Here is a 20,760-nt window from a genome sequence, read left to right on the forward strand (position 1 = left end):
CTGATGCAGTTTTCAGACATTTATATTTACGTCTATTCTTCGTAAATGGGGTTATAGCTGGCTGGAGAAGCACGGTCCCTGGCCACTCGACAGGTGCTTGGCAAGTGGGACCGAATATAGCGAACGGGCCTTGTCCTTTCAACGCCTTCGCTTAGAATGAACTTTTTTCATCCTTTATCCATATTATGTAGTTTGCTGCAATCAGCACTGTTCAGTAATTGATTTGTCTGTTGCTCGGCTCTGTGAAGAAGATCAAGACCGCTGCCTTATCTAATCTAGTATGCATGTTTTGTTGATAAGCGCATGTTACCCTTTCAGAAGGCCTCGTTTATTCAAGTTACTCTTGAAATGTGTAGAGCTTCTGCCATGATTAGTGTCAAATGCTGTAGTGTTGTTTGTTTGTTTGTTACTCATTAACATTTGCGTAGGTAAGTAGCCTTCGAAATTACGTATCACTGTCTGTGTCATGAGCGCGCGTGTGTATTTATGCATATAACACGTCCTTCGCTATAGTAGACGATTTCCGGCGAAACAATCCAGCCTGAAGCGTTGTCTCAACCTTGTCTATTCAAAATACAGGTGAGCAAAGTTTCAGGTGTGTTCATTTTCGCCAAAGTCGACGCTTATAAGTTACCCTCTCAGGCTTTTCCACGCCATTGAACATGAGTAGAGAAAACATAGCAACGCTAGCATTCGAAAGCCATTGGCCGTCGCATGTCACCATAGATACGCACACACAGGCAAAGAGCTCGTCTTGCGAATTGTCCCGTCAAACACAGCAGTAACTTAGACGGCAACAGTATTCAACAGCAGCTCATTGATCCTACACCATTGAAGCTAAGGGAGTTCAGATGACATAACAGCATTCATCCGTGCGTTAACAGGTAAACAGATCAACTGAGAAAAACTCAGGTAAGTGAAATGAAGTGAACTGACTGACGCAGTCGTTCTGCTAGTGAATACATGAATGAACTGAATTGTGAACGAAAAAATGTCTCCTTTCCTGGTTTGCTTCCTGAAAGTGGCCTGCCTTTCACCTCATCTTCATCACGAGGATACTTAGCCTCGCACGCTTAGCTAAATACATCTGCCACTAGCTTCCTGTTCTACTACTGGCAGAAGCTTCCTTAAAATGTGCATTTTCTCACTCATCTCATTCATGTTTAAGGCTCTAGCCTTGTCTAGTGCAGATTTTGCCTTAAGCGCATGGAGCCTCCGGACAGAGGTGCTAGCGGCCATCACGACGACTTCGAATCCGCGGGACTTTGCACCCAACACCTCATGCCCGTTACCGCGCCATCCCCTTGCCCTCACTAGCCCCTCCCTCATCATTGTTACAGCTGAATCGACGACAGCTTGTATTTAATCGTCTCGGGGGGCAACTTAGAAAATGGAAAGTGGGAGTAACGTCTGCGTTCTCACGGCAGCGCTTACTCTTTGTTCCGTTTAACTTGTTGCTGCCCGCGCTACCGTTTGTAGAGGCAGCGACCCGACCGTATTCTTTGCCAGCCAGTCTCTGGCTGGAGACAACATAGAGTTAGTCAGTGCTAAAGCCAGCGTCTTTTCTGTCTTCTCTTGCGTCGGTCCTCTTCACGGTCGCCGCTCAGGTCGATGACTTGGCTCGCAAAATTCGCATAGCCGTGCCTTGCATATTTACACAACATCCGGATTGCTCAACGCAGCGCCAAGCTTAGCAAGATAGTATAGACCTGCACCCTTCCACTGAATAAGTTTTCGCCTTAAACGTAAGTACGCGATTAAAACTTTTATTGAAACGATGGTGACGAAGCTGGCAAAGGTAGCAGCAGCGACCGCTGCCGTGGATGCAACGGTGGACCGACGGGCGGTCGCAGAGCTGAAAGGACCAACATTGAAGGGCAATGGCTGGTAAAGGGGGACAGAGGAACGGCGATATAGCTGAACTAAGCAGTCCAACGCAGAGCAGGCAATCTTGTACTAAACACACCAGCCGACATTGAACTGATGCTGAAGAAAAGACCAGCGCTTTTGGCGGGAACCGGTTGGTATCGGTTCCAAGGATTGAGTTGACGGGAAGGGTCATCAAGTGGATGTGTACCGTAATTTCCAATAACTGTCAGCGGTTCCAAAGGTGTCCACTATATTCGTGGCAATTGGCTGCCGAGAGCGTTTGCTACCAGGCCTTAGCCGTTAGATTGGGCCTGGTGGCTAAGTAAGTTTTGTGCGACCTGTGTTGTGTAGATTCATGCTATGCGACAACTATTTCAACTGACTGCAAAAATAGGGGTTTGCTAAAGGGAATGCTTTTGACGAAGCGCTGGGTATATATATCAGTGATGACAGTGCAGACTCCCTTTGCGTTGCCTTCCTTGAGACGCAGCTGCTCAGACTCAGCTGAGAAGGATAAAAATCAGAGAAGGGAGACAAAAGGGAAGTTGGCTCTTCGCACCGTGTTTCCTTCCGGTGAGACCCAAGCTCTAAACACTGGGATATCAAACCGCCCTAAATTGCATCAGTCTTTAGCATCAACTTTTAAACAATGTGGGGTTTACAGGACCTACACACTTCGTGCAAAGATAATCTTTTTTTTATCCGTATTATGTTTTTCTTGTTATGAGTGCTAGCTTGTTCCCTAGCCAACTAATCAAGAATCAGACGTGGAACAGTTAATCCATTTTTAATTTTCATCTAATCGCCATATTTCGTCTATCCAAAGAGGCGTTCTTCTTCGGCGCATAAGCGAAAAAACGACATGCAATAAAATATAACGGACGCGTCTTCTCCAGCAGTGTAGCATATCCGCTGGGCGCACTCACCAGCTGAGAGCAGTGTGTATATAGAGCTATGGGCGCTAGCTTAGTACTGTTGGAGTCAGAGCGATAAGTGAAGACTATCGTTAGCTCCGCGGAGGCAACCGCGTATAGGGCACTATTCATCTCCCACAAATATCTTTGTAAACACATATAGCGTAATACACACGAATTCCTTCGTAAAGAGTCTCGGGCACGGTCCATATTCATCAGGGGTGATACATAGTTTGCTAGAGTCTAGGGCTGCATGTTAGGAGAAATGCGAAAGCCTTTTGCCACGGATTGTTTCCATTATCTGCATCTAAAGCTTCGCATCCGAAAGGAGACGTACGGTTCGAGTCGGGAAGATGTTTTGAAAATTATACGTGAATGGTTCACTGCATACGTTTACTTAGCCGGCTAGACTAGCTATGGAGTGTGGCGGAGGTTTGAAAGACTTTAGGAGAACTTATCGAAAGCCAGCCGGCCCTATTTAAGCATTCTCGTCTTGTGGCGTCGGCGCAGTCACCATTGCGATGGGTGCTGGGCGACGACGCATTTAAGTCATTCAGGCCCTCGGCTTTCCTTCTCAATTTCGTGAAGAATGAAGATGGATCCGTCCAATTTCTCATTGATTATCTGAAGTTCTCTTAAGAGAGGCGCATCCCCGCGTCTTCAAATCGATGACGTTCGATGGATCGCAGATCTTCTGAACCCTGGATTTGGACATCTCACCAGACACAGACATAGCAGAAGCAATAGTTGCCATCTACCCTCCAGCAAAAAATTATTAGCTGAGGAGCTTCCTGGGACTAACTCTTAGTCTACAGTTCAAGCAGGGTTGCCAACAAACTGTTATAGGTTGGGAAACCCTTTAGCTAAGGTTACTTGCATCAGCAACCCCAGAACGCCTTACAATGTGCCCCTTTGTACAGCATCCTGAAAATAAAATTACAAATGTCTCCAAAAAGGACCGCACTTACTTTGTCCTTCGTTAATAAGAGAATAACAGATAATACGCTTCATTATCATGCGCCTTACCGCCCAAGAAATGAAATAGCACTTTTCCGTGATAAAATCTCTATGTTTTGGGAGCGGCGGTACACGGGTCCTATTTTTACTAGCTCACAGGACGGCTTACCGCAGTCACCATTAGCAGCGTAAGTAGCAGCGAGAACATATATAGAAAAACAGTAATTTCCCGAAACTAAACTTTTTAGACGCCTGAATTTATGAATTAGAAGTAAGGCATCGTCGAGGGTTTGCCAGTCGTAACAAGGACGCCTTGTTTCTCCTGCACTCAACTGCTCTCGAGGAGGATGTTGCTTCAACATCATCGATCACAGGCCGTCGGTGAAAAAGCCTCTTCTGGGCACCACCAATAACTGTATTGTATAGGGGAAGAAAAGTTGTCCAGTTTACGATACGTGCGATTTTACGGGTCGGCTAAGTGTTAGGTAAAGCAAGAAGTTAGCAACATTAGTTATTTAACCCAACTTATATTCCAATGGGTCGCTCTCAGCTATTCTTCGTAACCATTGAGGCTGGTTATTCGCAGGCTGATCTATAGAGTACTAAAAGCTTTGAGTTGAAAATGATGCAGAATACCTTCGAAACAGGACTTTGTGTATATGCCTCAAAGCGCTTCTAACCTGTAAAACAACTGTTCTAATTTCTATTTGAATGATTCGACAATATTACTTCAGAAGCAGGATTAGTGTTGAAGCAATAGGTCTGGATGTGACAGCTTAATAAGTTAATGGGTTAGTGTTCGTTGGGAGAAACCATGTGAGCCACCACTGCAAGGCGCAGAACTGACGATTCAGAATCGGCTAGAAATTGCAGCTGATCATAAACAGGGATCAGACAGAAATGAAGTTACTGTTCCGCTGAAAGATGCCAATGCAAACAATAACGAGCCAAGAGAATTCATTTTATGAAGAGATGGATAATAGAGTCGTGCATCAGAACAGGAATAACGACGGTTAGTATACTGGCACTTGACACAAACATCCGAATCTAGAACTATCGATAACTAACCAGAAACATCAGCTATGATTATGCTTACGTATAATTGAAAACCGATTCTTTTGTGTCACTGATCTGTCATCCTTTAGTTTGGGTTTTTAATTTAGATTGTTGCAACCGTGTATTTCGAAGCTCGCGCCTGCAGTCCTCGTGTAAACGTGATTTTTATTTTAGCGTCAATAGTTTCCTTTGAAGGGTGCGATGTTCTTTAATTAAGACATTTGTTGTTTAACGAAATTTATGTACAGCATAACAGGGTCAGCTTTATAAAAACAGATCAAGGTGGAACAAAAATTTAACTCACATATTATCGTTTGGCATTTATTACTAAAACACTATTATACTAACCGACGAATGGGAAGGTCACCTCTATCGTCCACATTCATTCTACTTGACATATGAGATACTTTTACAAAGACTTCATTCAGACCATTTTTGCGCGTACCTCGCCGTGTCTCTGTGTATCAATCTGACCTAACCTAAACGTAGTTTCCGGCAGATCGCTGTCCGCGACTTGTTACTTAATTAGAAGCGAGACACCACGATGTCAGCCGTGGCCATCGCCGCCGTCGTCCGCACCTCTCTTGTGACCCCGGTACAGGCGCGAACAAGCCTCTAGTCCAGTAAGCGTCGGAAGTTATTTGGAAAGGTGCTCGAAGGGGTATGTGCAAGCAAAATTTAGAGTGACCAGCTACCCTCGGTTGCTGCTCACTCGGATGGACTGCCAGATCCGAGGAATCTGCTAGTAAGTGACAGCAACAACAACAACAACAATGGCAGCACTAGAAGCCTGCTGCCCTTTCAGGGCCTAGAAGAGAGAAAGCAATAAGACCAGCAAGTTACGGCCCTTACTGGGGCTGTAAATTCCTGCCAGGAAGCGGCCATTACCTAGCAGGCGAGTCAGCGAGGAGCAAAGGCGGAAGCTGCGCTTGCCCTCTTCAACCAGCCTCGATCTGCAACTTGCTCCTGCCAATCTACGCGCATCCATTGGAGCGGCCATCGGGTTTACAGGCCGATCCGATCTTTTGACTAGCCAGGCCTAGCAGCAGGCTTTCCCTTTGTTGTTGATATCATCGGGATTAGTGAGTGGACTCGCTAGTCCCGGGCTGCTCTCGCTTCGTTTTTGCTATGCTTCTCGCCTTTTTCGTATTTCTCCCCCGAAACCCTAGAACCCCTTCACTGGTTTAGAGAGCCCTTTTCTGTCTGCCGATGCTTTCTATTTCCTTCTCGTCTTTCTTGTTTTCTCGAGCGATCAAGCTGCGCGTTTAGGCCAACCAAATATTGGGGTAGTTTGTGGGCGGTTCTAAAAATGAAGACGGGCGAGAAGGAAAAAAGAAGAAGGAGGCGGTGGTGACGATACGAAAATAAGGAGACACTAGTTTCTTGTCTACTAGCTGTTGCTTTCGCTTGTAATGCAGCAGTAACAGTAGTAGTCGTCTCGCGCTGGCTTGCGACAGCGTAGATCTAGCTCTGAGGAACGCTGGTGGTCGCGATGCTAGTTGGCCACGGCATGGCAGGGTTAGCAGACGCAAGGGACTGGTTTATCCGCTAAATTTATTGGCCCCAACGGAAGTCCGTTCGGTAATGCCGCAAGTACCGCTGCTGCTCTTGGAGCTACAGCTATTGGGAGGGGAGCGGTGGTGGTAGTGAACCCGTCAAGTCGTAGGCCGACGCGATAGCCCAACGAATAATACGAATTGATTCGTACAAGTTCAACCCCAAGATCTTCTGTGCTACTCGCCGGCTCCTTTCTACTATTACAACTGCTTGTTCTACAGAGTGATCTGCTTTGCACAATAGATGTCCGTGGGTATTCTACGAGCCAAATCCACATAGACTAACAGGCGGGGATCAACAACAGTGTCATCATTGTAAAACCATGGACCATAAGACCGCACGCCCTGCCTGAGCGTAGGATACCACATCTGTCTAGTTCAGCTTCCATATATCGTGTAATAACATGAAGTTTTCATTCAGCCTCAGCTTTTCGCTGCTGACATCCATCGTTTAAAGCTTCGTGTTTTCCACACGTACCTTGTATTATGTAATATGCTATTTGACGAAGCGGATCAGTTTGATTTGACCCGATTGGAGGCCGGCGAATGAGCCGACAGAAGCCTACCGACAGTGTAAAAAAGGTGAGAAGGTAGAAGCAGACAAAGCGTCCTTGGCTCTGCCCACTCAGTGTCCTTCTGTTGGATTATATTTATGAGCTATCAAGAACGAATAAATTAAACTTCTACAGCTTTGATGAGGCGACAAACATACATTTTAGCCAGAGCCGTAATTGAATTTTCAACTAATTTTATATACCGTATTCGCATTACAGTTTCGATGGTCCGTTGCCGTCGAGGTAGCCTAAACGATTCGGGTAATCCTCCAATGACAGTGTAATGCCTATCAGCAGCTTTGTATAGACCCGGAACAACTAAATATACTATTTTCTTTGTTTACAGCCTACAAGATTAGAAAATAGAGTTCGAATTAACTGACCTTCGCCCTCGTAAACCTCCCCCGCACTACTCTGGTGCCATCGTTCTTTTCAGCCCTTTGACCGATGCGGTCGTCGCGTCTTTCATATTACGGACTTGATCTCGGTTAACAGCTTATCCGAGATTTAAGCTTCACTCTGCAGTGGAATGGATGATGAGGTAAAGCGTTGAAGATTTTCAGAGAGATTCAGTGCCCGTCGTGGTTCCGCCCGTAGAAATTTAGTATTGGTTGGTATGTAAGTAGATGGTTGTAGCACTAACCACAGCTGAAGCTGAGATCCAGGGTAGATGAGTATCCACCTTTAGGGAGAGAAAAAATGAAAAAGAGAGAGGTAGATACAGAAAGGAGCCCGGTAGGAGTATCATACCCAGAGCGAAGGGATAGGCAGCTGGGGCCCGCCTCTGATAGCGATAATTGTCGTAGTTTGTGAGGCAAGACAACACGGCCTGGTTAAGGGTACGAAATATAGACAACCCACTAAAAGTAGTACTACCAATTATAATTTTGTAGTCAGCGAGTGCAATAGAGGAGAGAATGAAAAGGGGCACGAGCATGCAGACATATAGAGGCACGCACACACTGTCCCCAAGAATCTCGACCAGATGAGACCCGGCTACTAAGTCCACTCCGTTATCTGGTCTGCAGCGCTTACCTTAGAACTCGCTTCAGCTAATCTTCGGTGACCGTGGAAGGAGTTGTGAAACCTGAGTCGTGAACCCCTGCATTCATGATCCAGAACTGCGTATATATTCATCTGCGCGTATACACCTATGTACGCTTGATATGTTTTAAGGTGGTGACAAGCAATTTTCTCGTTCTCATTTTCGACGAAGTCGCCTTTTGGCCAAAAATAAAAAACAAATCCCATTTCAGCGGTTGGACTTGAAAGAATCAGAAAAGAAAATTCAGTTGGATCGTAGTTGAAGCAGGCGGAGAGGACAGCAGCCATCGTAATTATGTAAACTTGCGCATGAGTCATTGCGATGGGATTGAGCAGCCTCGCGGCTTCAAGCCGCGAGCTGGAAGTGCGTTACCATAAGATGGAAGCTAGCCTGTCATTAGCTGTCTGTTTTGCTGTCGTGTTCACACGGGTGTTGGATAGGAAAAATGGTGCTACTCTTGGCATCTGACTGAAGCTGCTCATGGCTAACGGAAGGCCGACTAATTGCGAGCCTAACTGCATCGAGTTGTGTAAAGCCGGTCCGGCAGCCAAGCAGAAGGAAGGGTAGGCAAAGGCACTAAACAAAGGAACTAGCAGCGGCGAGTGTGAAGCAGACCAATCTTAGCAAAATAAATCTCGAAGGGCCACCACTAAAAGCTGGCCACAATGAAAAATAGGTGAGTTAGAAGAGCGTAGCTGCGGAAACGGGGAACACACAGCCTGATCAGAACAAGGCCCGAAGGCCAAAAAGACTCAACGCCTGAGAAGGTTAACCAAGGAACAACCGAGAACTCTGTCTGGTGAGCAGAAATTGTCGGGTAGAGCAGTTGCGGCTCCGTCGGCGGCTACGGGTCACAATTCTCTCTTACCATACCTTGTTCACGCGAACTTTGTTGTCGGAACGAAGGGGGTTAGAAATAAAGGATAAAGACTTCGGCCCTGGAGATCTTTGTATTGGACGACTCGTTTGAGACACTTACACCTACCATAAGCGTGTAGACAAAGGCTATCAGAATGACGCAAAATGTTGCCATCACACGGCAACAGATTTTATTCTGGCCGTCTGTCACTTACAACCCAATAATAATCGGTTCAAGCATTCACAGTCGAACTTGTTACTGAGAAAATATATAAATACCTTATTTTCTCTCATCTTTTTATACTCTCGTACGTTAGGTTTAGTAGTGTGAGCCAGCTTGCTTTCTCCCTAAACATATATTCCTATCAGTTCAGTGTAGTGAGTGTTCGTTGCATGATCCCCTTCCGCGTTTTCTTCGCGTGGTCTTTCCATTGGTGAATACTGATAGCGCCTCGTGTACGCAAACCACCACTGCTGGCATCGGTAAGGGACGACGCACCTTACTTAGGAAGGAAGGCTCAGAACTCCTCGTTCTGCTGGACCGGCAAACTCCTTGGCCTGCGAGGAGGAGGCTTGGTGTTCAACGCAGCCTACGGTAACAGCAGCGACTGGTACGATGACGGTGCTCAGCGAAGCGCAGCGTAATTGTATTTTAATCTTCTTCTCAAAGTCGACAGAGAAAGAAACTCAGAGAGAGAAAGAACAGCTGCGTAAGTTCGCGTCCATGATCAGCGAATGATGGGCTGCTCGCTCTATCTGGTGGCTAAAGGATGGGCCAGACCTTCCGGTGTGACTTACATCTACATTCTGTTCACTTACCGGTTTTGCCGACAATAGCGGTCGGAAGCAGCTTCCTACTTCTAGCAATGAGCGCTAGAGATAGGTTCAATGCTCTCCAACCTACTAACTTGTTTTGGCCGACTGGCCTCGAGGAACGTCCCACTTTGTGTTGTTGTTGCATAGTTTAATGATTTAATCGTAATTTACTCAATAGTAGCAATAATAATTGTTCATAGTAAGAAAAAAATGCCTATTTTATTTTCACTCTTTCATGAATTTGGAAACATACAGCCTACTTTTCTACATATGATTATTAAAAATAGATTCTAACTGCCAACTTTCATGGATTAAGTATCGCTAATCTATACTATATCTATTAGAGGAAATTCAGTGTCAGGTATTCAATCCATGACCTATCGCAATAGCAGGACGGTTCATTGTGAATATTGCTATTTCGAATACAGCTTTATCGTATATGTATATATATAATAATTTCCCTACTCGCACCATGTAAGATCAAGCCAGGCCACGCCAAGCCACACCAATGTATTCAACTGTATACAGGCAAGCATGTTTTGTTTATGAAAATCTAGATGCGTCTAGGCGAGAGATTTAGCATACGGAAAAAATTATATAGCCGGTGCGCAGATACATGGGTAATATAAAGGTAAAGAAGAGTCTCTAAAGATAGTGAAAAGTCGAAACTCGTTGCGCGCGTCAACCACTAATGGCAACCACTAAGTTCCCTGAAAAACGCACGGTTCAAACATCTTTCGCCTCTACCTCTAATTAAAATTGTTCTATATTGGTAGTACTTTCCATTGGCCGTACCGCCGGCAGAGGGCCCTTGGTTTTATGAATTAAGTCTAATAGATTTATGGCACAGTTGGTTCTTTGGCTTTCTTAGGTGACTAACTAGTTAGATGCCTTGCTGTTTGCTTGCAAATCTTCCTGGTGTAGTTCCTTTTTTTTAGCGGGAGTTATCGAGAGGCACCGACGGTAAAAAAAAACTCTCTGAAGCCACATTGGTGATGCTTGCGTGCGATAGTAAACCTGCAGAAATGTCTGCTGTTCCTGCAGGGTTTGTACGTGCCGTGTCGGCGACTGAAGTAGTGCCCTGGGTTGCGAAAGTGTAGGCACATTTGGGAGTCTTCGTTCGTTGCGATCGTTTGAAGGAAGGCGTACGGGGAGCCAGTGGGATACAGCGGGACAGTTGTAGTGGTTTTTCTGCAAACAGCGCCTGTTTCTCGAGGCAACGGAGGCGCCGAAGCCTGAGGACAAGAAGAGCTGAAGGCCACCTATGTATCTCTGTTAGTTTTTCGACATTGGCTAGGTTCCCCCACTGAGAAGCAACTAAATATTAGCAATGTCTCGAATAAATATGCAAGCTCTGACAGAGCGACTGCAGAAAACAGCTTTCCGGAAAATGATTACATGAGAAAGGTGTTCGAGAACTGGTCGCTAGTTCTCAACTTTTCGAGAGGGTATTCGGTTCGTGACTCGGAGGTATCAGCTTGCAATGGCATGGCTCGTCTCAGCCACTCTGTCTTCCAAATTGGTCGAGAAGGAGGCAACTTCTTGCCCTCTTAGAGCGCCTCTCTCTCTTAGGGTCTATCGGAAATGCATCGACACACAAATATACACAGAAAAACACACACATGTACATACACGAACACATGCCCTGATCAACGTCTGATGCTACTGCAAGTACTACTATCTCCACTGCTTACAAAGATAGATTGGCCACAGCTGTTCTGAATGCGTGCAGGTTCATCTTTCGCTCAGTAGGCGGAGACCAACACATAAGGCACCAACCCACTGACCCACCTACGGCATCGCTGGATCGCCCCCTGCAAAATGTCTCCGTAAGTTGTACTACCTTACCCCATCTGCGCGACCCCGGATCTGCTCGAGAAGTCTTTCGACCTTGTCGAGACACACGTGCTTACGCGGCCGGATCAAATCGTTCTCTTGCCCTAGCTGTCTCCTCTTCGCCCTGATCCAACGCGATAGCTTAGTGGGTCCCAAAAGCAAAGCAAACCGACGAAAGAGAGAACAAATAAAAGAGAACGGAAGTAATCTGAGCGAGCAGTTGTCGCGTGATGCCGGCAAACTCGTCGTTGTTGTTGCTATTATTGCTGCTGCTGTCGTTGTCTTCTACAAAGCTGCCGCTTTAGCTGTTACTGCTTCTGGTAACGTTGTTGTTATTGTCTTGATCTCATTGTTGTTGTTTTTGTTGCTGTGTTGTTTAGTGGCTAGTGAATACAGCAGCAAAAGAAAGGTACGTCAATGACAACGGCGTCGGCCAGGGAAAAGCTACTTTGGTCGGTTTGTTGTTTGGTTAACTGGTTTTTTCGTTGTGTCTATGGTGGGCTGTACTGCGATGTGTGCTATCGTTGTTCAGTAACATCGCCTGTTTCAGCAGCTACCGCTTTATGCTAACAAAGTTGAAGTGTTTGCTGTATTCTTTCAATTGCATTTACGGTAACTGTAGCAGAGCCTGTAATAAGTAGTAATAGTAACAGTGTTTTTGAAAACTTTAAGGAACAGGTGACTGGAAATACTTACAATGTTGATCTGCATGTAAAGATGCCGGTAAAGACGGCAAGAAAGACCAGGGCTGCAGTCGCTGTCGCTGAACATCGTCGGCCTGCCAGATTAGTTGAAAGGATCAAAACGGAGGCCGGGGGTTTTATGTCTATGTGTATATAAGTATCTATCTGTATATCGAGTAGGTGTTTAAATCTATATATATATATATATATATATATATATATATATATATAAGCACACATATTTATCAGGGTCTAATTGAAAAATGCCCACTGTTTATTGGGACTGCGCAAGTGTGTGCGGAAAGAAATAGCAAAGGAGGTGAGTGAAACAAAAGAAAAGATAGCCAAGAATTACAATGATGATCATCCGAGAAAAGCGGCACCAGGCGCATATTAACAACATCAGTGGCACCCAACATTGACATGCCGAAGGCCAAAAAAGGATTCTACTTCGGTTGGCTGGTCGGTTGGCACGTTTAGGCGAAAGCTGGCGCCAGCAAGGATATAGTCGCTGAAAGAAAGACGAAACAAGTATCAACGAAAAGCGACTTCCTTACACCTCCAGTCACTGCCTACTACTACCCTCTACCTTTATCATAACATACCTATAGTACACTTGTGTATGGTTAATGTACTTTTCCCATAGCTCCTGCCGATACTCGCCAGCATGAGCCTAAGGATCCGCTGGCTATTACTGCCATCCCCGCTGTGATGTTGAGTACTTGTCGGCTACCTTTCTATTGCTGTTGCCGCTGTTCTTGCTCCGACCTTTCTCTGTACTTTGCGCTCTTCCACTCATCCAGAAAAGCGAACATGGGAAAGGGTAGGACCATGAAATAATATAGACGACGAAAACAGCGAAAAGAAGACGAAAAAAATACAACTACTTCTGCTACTCCCTGGCATTTTATACCTTTATTGCAAACAGGAGTCGTCGCCGCCGCTTGACGTGAACTGTTTCCAAAAGATGCTTCTCATTCGTTGGCCTTTTGCCTGCCGAGCGGTCACTTTCGTGGTATTGTCTGCCCTAGTCGCTTCATCCGTTCGCCTTTGGTATGCTTGTTGGCCGGTCTGTCAGTTGAAGTCCTGGAGTCGTCATTCGCTTACACTCTTCAAGAGAATCAGACTAAAAGGAGGATAGGGACAAATAAGAAAGGGAGTGACAAACAAAGTATGAAGCAAACATACATATACATATACACACACAAAAAAGCGGGGAAGAGGCCTCACTACGAGTTTTGCCGACATTTTGCCCTGAATGTGTCCTCATCGGCAGCAGTCGCGGGACGTTGCGCGTTTGTACGAAGAGTAGGCCCTCATAAACGACTTGGTAGGGCCGCTAATGCTGTCCAGCTCAACCTTTTTATTCTTGCAATGGCGCCGAATGGGCCCACCTCTAAAAGATTGCCGTACAGCCTCTCTTGTACGGCTTGACCACCGTTGTTTTTGTCGTTTGAGTGGAGAAATGTACGGAATTGACGGCTCGGTTAAGGAGTAGATGAGGCAAACACCATCTATTGTTGACCAACGGAGTACGGCGCCTGTCGACCAACAGTGGCCGGCACCATACAATAGAAAAGAGGAAAATGGTTCTAACGGTTCGGTCAGTGAGCACAGGATTTGTGGGCGCGCAGGAAATCGCGGGGGATGCGTTTTAAGCTACAGGTGTAATAACATATACTTCCTTCGGCAGCCGCCAATAGTACTACCACCCAAGAACCCAACTTTATCTCGATTTCTTTTCAGCTCATTTTTTTCTTCGGTGTCTGTTAATCGGCGACATGGCGATCCGCGAACGAAGCGATTGCAACTACATGAAGAACGTATCAGCTAAGGTCAGCAACGACTACAGGTACAGAAGAGTACGCCGACTAAATCAGTGTTACCTCAGTCAGTCAACGAACGCACCGGGTACGGGAAGTTTCTACAAGTGCAGGAGACATCAGCAGGTCAAATCAATTGCGGTTCCCCCCAAGTGTGGTCCTGCACACGCGCCGACTATTTCTCTGCTTCTCTAGCAGAGCTTACACATACGGATTCACAGGAATCGTCCCTCAAATACCTAGCACGACGACTTCCATAAGCGAAGGCCTTCCCACCGTACAGCAACGATAACGGCCAAAGCAAACAGTACGGGCTTCGGTCGAGACGAAAAAAAGAGATGCTCATTGTGCCAAAGGTCGTCAAAAAAAAATAAAGCCCGTTTTCTGCGCAAGTAATAGGTTGACCAATGGTTAAGAGCGTAGGTTTATCGGAATCTCTATGCAGCTTTCCGACCTATAACTTGTCGTCATGTTGCGAGACGATTTAAGTGGCTTGGTCGGCAAGTCAATTAAAAAATATTCTATCCGAAAATGTGCATTCAAATACACGTGTAAATATGTAGATAAAAGTAAATAGATAAACCTGTTTGTAAAATACTACACTACAAAATACGGCAGGGGGGTGAAAAGTCGAACAGTTCGTCTGACATTCTCCATATGCAGGCGATGTCGAATGATGGGTTTAACAGCAACCGCTAGCAGCACTGGCGATGTTGCTGCATCAAGTTAACTAAAAGATATCGGACTGACCTCGGTGGAGATACGCAACTTGTCGAAACCGCACACGCGCAGATCGTCAGATATTGGGTGATTACAAAACTAAATGCTAACTCGTATCTGCTGCTCCTGTTTAATCTATTCCTGGCAATAAGAGTAAGTCGATTGACTCCTACGGTCTTTGAATGTTTAATCGCTGGACGCCTGCCTATGTTGTTTGATAGCTAAGGGGGTGGGGTGGGGGGGGGGGTGCTATAGTGTCAGGTTTTTCACCGTTTCAGAATTTCCATACAACATTTTATCTTCTGTGTAGAACGAGCGAAAAGAAATGGCTTTATGATTATCTTAGACAGATCTTTATTCAAGACTTTGCCAGCCAACAAAAAATAGTTGTGATAAACATAAAGAATAAACTAGAAACAGCTTAAAAAAGCAGTGAACTAAAGGTTCCCTTAAGGTTTTAAGTGTAATTGTTCACAGAACAAATGAATACATCTGGGCTCAACCGAACGCAGTGATCTGTTCAATGCAAGGTATGTTAATGAAAAATAGTCAAAACAGTAAAAAGAAAAATTATTGTGACATGATTTTTCAAGAAATTTAGCTCGGGGGGGGGGGGGGGGGGCGAAGTGCTCCACAGTACGGTCGTATACTTAAAACAAAAGCGGAAATATCACTTTTATATTCGGATAGCTAATTATTAAAATTATTCATCTGCATAAGTACTCAGTATATTCCGGCCCCTTATGGTACGGCCTATTCCTATCGTAAATAAAACATTCTTAATATAATTAAAACGGTGTAGTTTATTTAGACTGATCGATACCGATAACGTAATTTACCGGGCTGGTAGAAAACAAGCCGCCATGGGCATGCTCAAGCAGCCTGCAATCAAACCTTCAGAAACCCGAATGGAAGCAATGAACATTTTTGTGTTAAAGTCTGTTTTTCAGCCTACTAGAAATAGGCCAACGTAGAATATGCACTACAGGCCACCCGCATTGCTAAGAGGAGCAATAGAATCCCCAATGTCTGTCAAGCTTCGTAATAACAAAAGGTCAGTTAATTCCGAAGACCGGGAGATCGCCAAGTCATTTTATAGATTAGAAGTCTGTTAGCTCTAACATGCTACTTAGCGGCCGTTGTCTAGGATAGAAAAAATGCAAATTCGGTAGTTGATTATCATTAGTAGTTGGACAGGTAAAAGTTCGAAACAAAGAGAGCCTGCCCCACAACGTCGAGCTGTTCCCTGAAAAAAATTCCAACCGAACGCCGGCCGGTATATAAAATAATAGAAATGTAACGGTTCGGCATAGAAATCATTACATTTCTATTATTTTATTTATCCGGCCGCTGTTTGAAGAACCAAAGACATGACGTACTCACCAAACCGAAGTATTTGAGTAAATTCTTTGTGCACATAATCCGCTTATCCAGGTCGTAGTGAAGGCTGTCACGAGCTGATGTCAGTCGTGTAGATGACCGATGTTCCAGTATGCTAGACTGATAGTGCACAAGCATCACACAAAGGTGCCTCTGACCTTATTATAATTACTGTTCGAATTTTAATGTAACAACGAGTACTCTGAAGTGTTGCTAAGAGCAATATATTTAAGTACTAACGACTTTATCGATTCCGACTCAGAATAAACCTTTGAAGTTAACGTACATTACTTAACTTTACTTACAAGTACAATGCCCCTTCCAGCACGCAATCCAATTCCACGAGTAAGCAACCCGCATCAAACCAGAATACGAATACGCGTTGCTTCTAGCCCGAAAACATTTTCGACCTTTCGCATACTTCGTCAATAAACTCTGCCCCCACACTACAGTCACGTTCTTCTATATCGCGGTATTTCCCGCTATTTGAAAGCCGTTTAGAATATGTAGGACGGCGACGTACGTGTTATATGTTACAGCAGCAAAAGGTTATCGTTGTTTGAGAATGCCATAATGTTCCCGCGCTGTCAGCAATTCCCCACAACGTCGCCTGTAAATCATACACGATTTGCCATTCCGGCGGCAGATACTGGTTACAAGTGAAGCGGACTGGTTTCCCCGCGCAGTTAGGCAAACTCATCTAAAGGTTCGAGTCAGCCTGACAACAAATCTCATACAAAACGTTTTTTGCGGTGCCCTCTAACATGTACTGTTGATAGCATGTAGGCGCCAAAGGTGGCGTCCGCCAAGTAGCGACCAACACGCCAAAACTTTATTCTTCTTTTGAGTCTGCGTCATATGTAAGAGGGACATATTAGTCGTTTGCGCGGGTACTGGGTTGCCTATGGCAGTGACATGAGGCCGGAGTATATCGCCGCGTGTGTTGAATGTTTTCATTTAACTCAATGGACCGATCAACAAAGACGCTAAGTCTCTGCAGCTAACGGAAATGCTAACAACTGTGTTAGGCGTTTGTTAGTTTTTTTTTTTCTTTTTCACACAGAGAACGCGTGGTATGCACAAAGAACTGCTCGCTATAGCTATATTCTGTCCACTTCTGGCTTTAGGCGGTTGCTTTCACTAGGATCTAAGAACGTAAACAAGCAGAAAGTGATCTAGATTCACATAGGAGAAGCCTAGATACAACAATTGCATCTGCTAAATTCCGCGTCAGAATTGCACCATCACAATCAGGCAAATATATTTTTGTGACTTTTTTTTTTTTATAATGAGCTTTTGAATCTATACATTTTTTGCGCTCATGCATGAAGTCTTCCTTGAGCTTTTTCGAAAGCGCAAAGTGGCTTGAAACGGTGTACACTGTTGATTTCAAATAAACAGAAAAGTTGACAATCGTGTGTAGGTTCCCGGCCTAAAGACTTTTAAAGTGCACCATTTGTTTCGGGTTGTACGTGCTTCTGTTGTTTTTTTACTAAGCCGCTGCGTATAGTAAAGCGGATTGGCTTAGCTTCATCATTGACTGGTAGAAATGAATTCTCTTCAGGCACTCGCTTTGCGCTTACATAGCCCTCGACAGGTATTTACTCATATACCTAAATTCTAATATTTAATCTATTATAATTCTGCTGTTTTTAATGCCGACTAGCAGGACGCACAGCTTCCGGCTTTCGACGTGACCAACGTTGACTGGCGCTACTACGAAGACACAGGCCGTCGTTCTGGCATATATACACTCTTGTTGCGGTAGTACCCACTGCAATCTCAGCCATTCCCTTTGCACAGTGGGGTGCATGCCTATCTTTTTACGCAGATTCGTTGTCCGTGGAGTAAAAACAAACATACTTCTGCGGCCTTCCTTCGCGGGCAGGCATACGTTGCGGCCTTGTACGTACCCCAGCCGAAATTTCCTTGCCGAGGACATACTGTACCAGCAAACAACCAACAGTTTTCTACACACTCAGATGACCCTTATTATAGCTAGAAAAGGCAGAGACCTCGGTTGTCCGCAATAGGACAGGTCGCAATTTCTTCCGGGCCAGAAGATGCCTTGCTAAAGTAGAGGGCTGTTCAGTTTCCAACTTTCTTGCAGAACAACGATTACTGCAGACCATTGATGTGTCATCAATTGACAAATCTCAAAGTCGGCATCGCTGTAGAGGTTCGAAATTATCAATCTAGTGGGCACTACCGAAGTGCGAGCCGCGTTCCGATCGTCGAGTCAACTAATGCTCACATAACGAACTACAGACATACTTCGCTGAAGTCATTGCCTTTAATAACTGCTGTACTTTCGGCATGGAGGCTAGCATGGTCCGGAGCAATCCCACTGTAACAAAAGGTGCTAATTTTGCCGTCCTTTAAATGCTGCTCATCAACGCACTAAATTCCCAGTTTAACACGCAGCTCATTCAGTATAGATCGCTCGGCGCTCATGAACTCTCTATAAGTCTTGCCTGTCTTGTCGCTGTAGCAACCGAACAACTGTTCCAGTGATCCAGCCTCTTTTAGATGAAAGAGTTTACGTAGTTTCTCCTTGAAGTTTTCCTACGTCTGCCGTGCACCGATCTTTGAGTCGAACTGCGCGCGAACCATTTCCGGGCAAATATCTACCTATTCCCCTGCACCCACCTGGTCCGATAGCCATTTCCGCTTTTTTGCAAGCTATTTTTTGATTCAACGATTGTGGAAGATGTCAAAATGTATGTGCTTGTGGATAAATAAACGTAGTCCCGGTTCGAACAAATAGAGCACATGTCGCAGACTTAAGAGGACGGCCCGACAATGTTGGGAATAATTGCACTATCTAGTTACCTCGAATCCTAGACGGCTGTCGAGCGAGAAACATCACGTTCCTACAGGAACTAGTTGAACTAATCTGAAAGCTACTAGTTCGGACGCCTTTAAAGCATGACAGCCCTAGCCGTTGGCCACTGTATCGTCAACCCCCCAACTAACGGTCTAGTTTTTCTCTCTCTACATATATATATATATATACTTTCCTTAATGTAGGTTTATATTTGTGCACAAAGAGGTCCATTGATATGGAGGCCGCTTTTTGCAAGCTACATTTAAGTAAAATAGACATGTGGCTAAATTCTTTGTAGGCTGCCGTTCGCTTCGAGATTTTCTCCTCATTCGTACCCTAAATCACTAATAACTAATTTTTAAAACTTCCCTTTCTAATTCGCAAAAAACATTTTTGTAATAATCGTATCAATATTGTTACATCTAGATTCGTTGAGGTTTTACTCAAATGTGCGACACACTACACATTTAATTCCGAGCCACTTCATTCAACGACTCAGCACGAAGTATATTCGTCTCTTCGAATAACAAATGACCAGACAAAAACACCCTTCAAATTCAACATTTTCCCAGCTTCCATAAGATGAAAATTTCCGGCTCCCCCAAAGAGGCAAACCCTTGCTCAATAGGTGCTTACTTTGAGATCATACGATCTGAGTTCTAGGAGGGGTAGCGTACTTTGTAAAGATAAAGGGAAATCATAATCAGTACTGTTGCATCTCTCTCGTTCATGGGCTTGCTATTACGATGGTCAACTGCAACGGCTCATGCGATTTACGCCCGTGCGATAATCTCTCATTTAACCGATGGTTTTCAACGATGAGCCTGAATGGACTTAGTGTATCTGTAGGACTGCCGCGTGCTGTGGCGCGCTAAGGCCAGGCTTAAACCAATTACACTCTATCGCCTTCTAGAGCATCGTTCTTCTTTTGGTCCCGGTGATTTTCCACAATGGCCAGCCGTAGCATCGGTGTAATCGCCTTTGTTACCCTTCAAAAGGGCTTTTAGAAATTAAGTTTTTGTCGATTTCGTTTTAGTTCCAGTTCCGAACAGTAGAAAAAAGCTTCATCCGTGGTGTCGAAGCCCAGCTTTCATCGGATGTAATCCAACTAGTAAAATGAAACACTAACAATAATATAGGTAAATATTAACGGCCATATGTGTGAGTATCACTCTCGTATTATGATACTTGACTATCTTTTTCCTTGCTCCCTTTGGCACTACAGTATAGGAGGAAGACGCTCTTTTGCTAGCGTAACAGGCACTTGTAAAATAATGTAGAATTTAGTTAACTGCGAAGGGTTTTTAGCTAAGAGTTGGCTTCGGAGAAACATTTCGTACAAATATGAACTAGCTATGTACTGGAGAGGCTATAAAGCTAGACATTTTTTTTTTATCAAAAACAGGGTCAGTCGACAGTAACTTAGGCTAGAGCCTCGCACTGGCCAAGTAGCCAAGATAACGAACCTACCTACAGCATGTTGCAGCACATATATGTGTAGACATAATATGGATGACGAGTAAGCATATTATTACGGTCCACGGTAAAGAAGATACGAGCAACGTCGATATCCAGTTTTGAGAATGTCGAAAACAGAATGGTTTACCGCAAACCAATGGAGTCACTCATCAGAATATCATTGTTCTATGGCTAGTAAGAGTACACGAGCAATAGAGTTAGTATAGTACTTCTTGTATAATGACTTGGTACGCCAAACGCCATGCTCGATTAGATAGAAACATTTTAAGGTCAACATTTGATGATACTTTAATGGTTAGTTTGCTATGTAAAAATACATGCACGCGATGCAAGGGAACTGGGAAACTTTTTGTTTTTTGGTTAACCGATTTTCAAGGTTAGAGAGTT

At 44.6% G+C, this 20,760-nt stretch overlaps 1 long non-coding RNA gene across 1 annotated transcript; it reads right to left on the reverse strand.

The window, feature by feature from the left end:
* Positions 1 to 13,085: 13,085 nt before the first annotated feature.
* LOC111261640 (uncharacterized) lies at positions 13,086 to 16,449 on the reverse strand. Its single transcript, XR_002681118.1, has 3 exons — positions 16,373 to 16,449; positions 16,071 to 16,187; positions 13,086 to 13,270 (listed from the first exon to the last, which is right to left on the reverse strand). It is a non-coding gene; the product is annotated as an uncharacterized LOC111261640 (long non-coding RNA).
* Between the last annotated feature and the right edge of the window lie 4,311 nt (positions 16,450 to 20,760).

The sequence above is a fragment of the Varroa jacobsoni genome, unplaced genomic scaffold (genome assembly GCF_002532875.2).
Source record: "Varroa jacobsoni isolate VJ856 unplaced genomic scaffold, vjacob_1.0 scaffold_576, whole genome shotgun sequence".
Classification (NCBI taxonomy): Eukaryota; Metazoa; Arthropoda; class Arachnida; order Mesostigmata; family Varroidae; genus Varroa; species Varroa jacobsoni.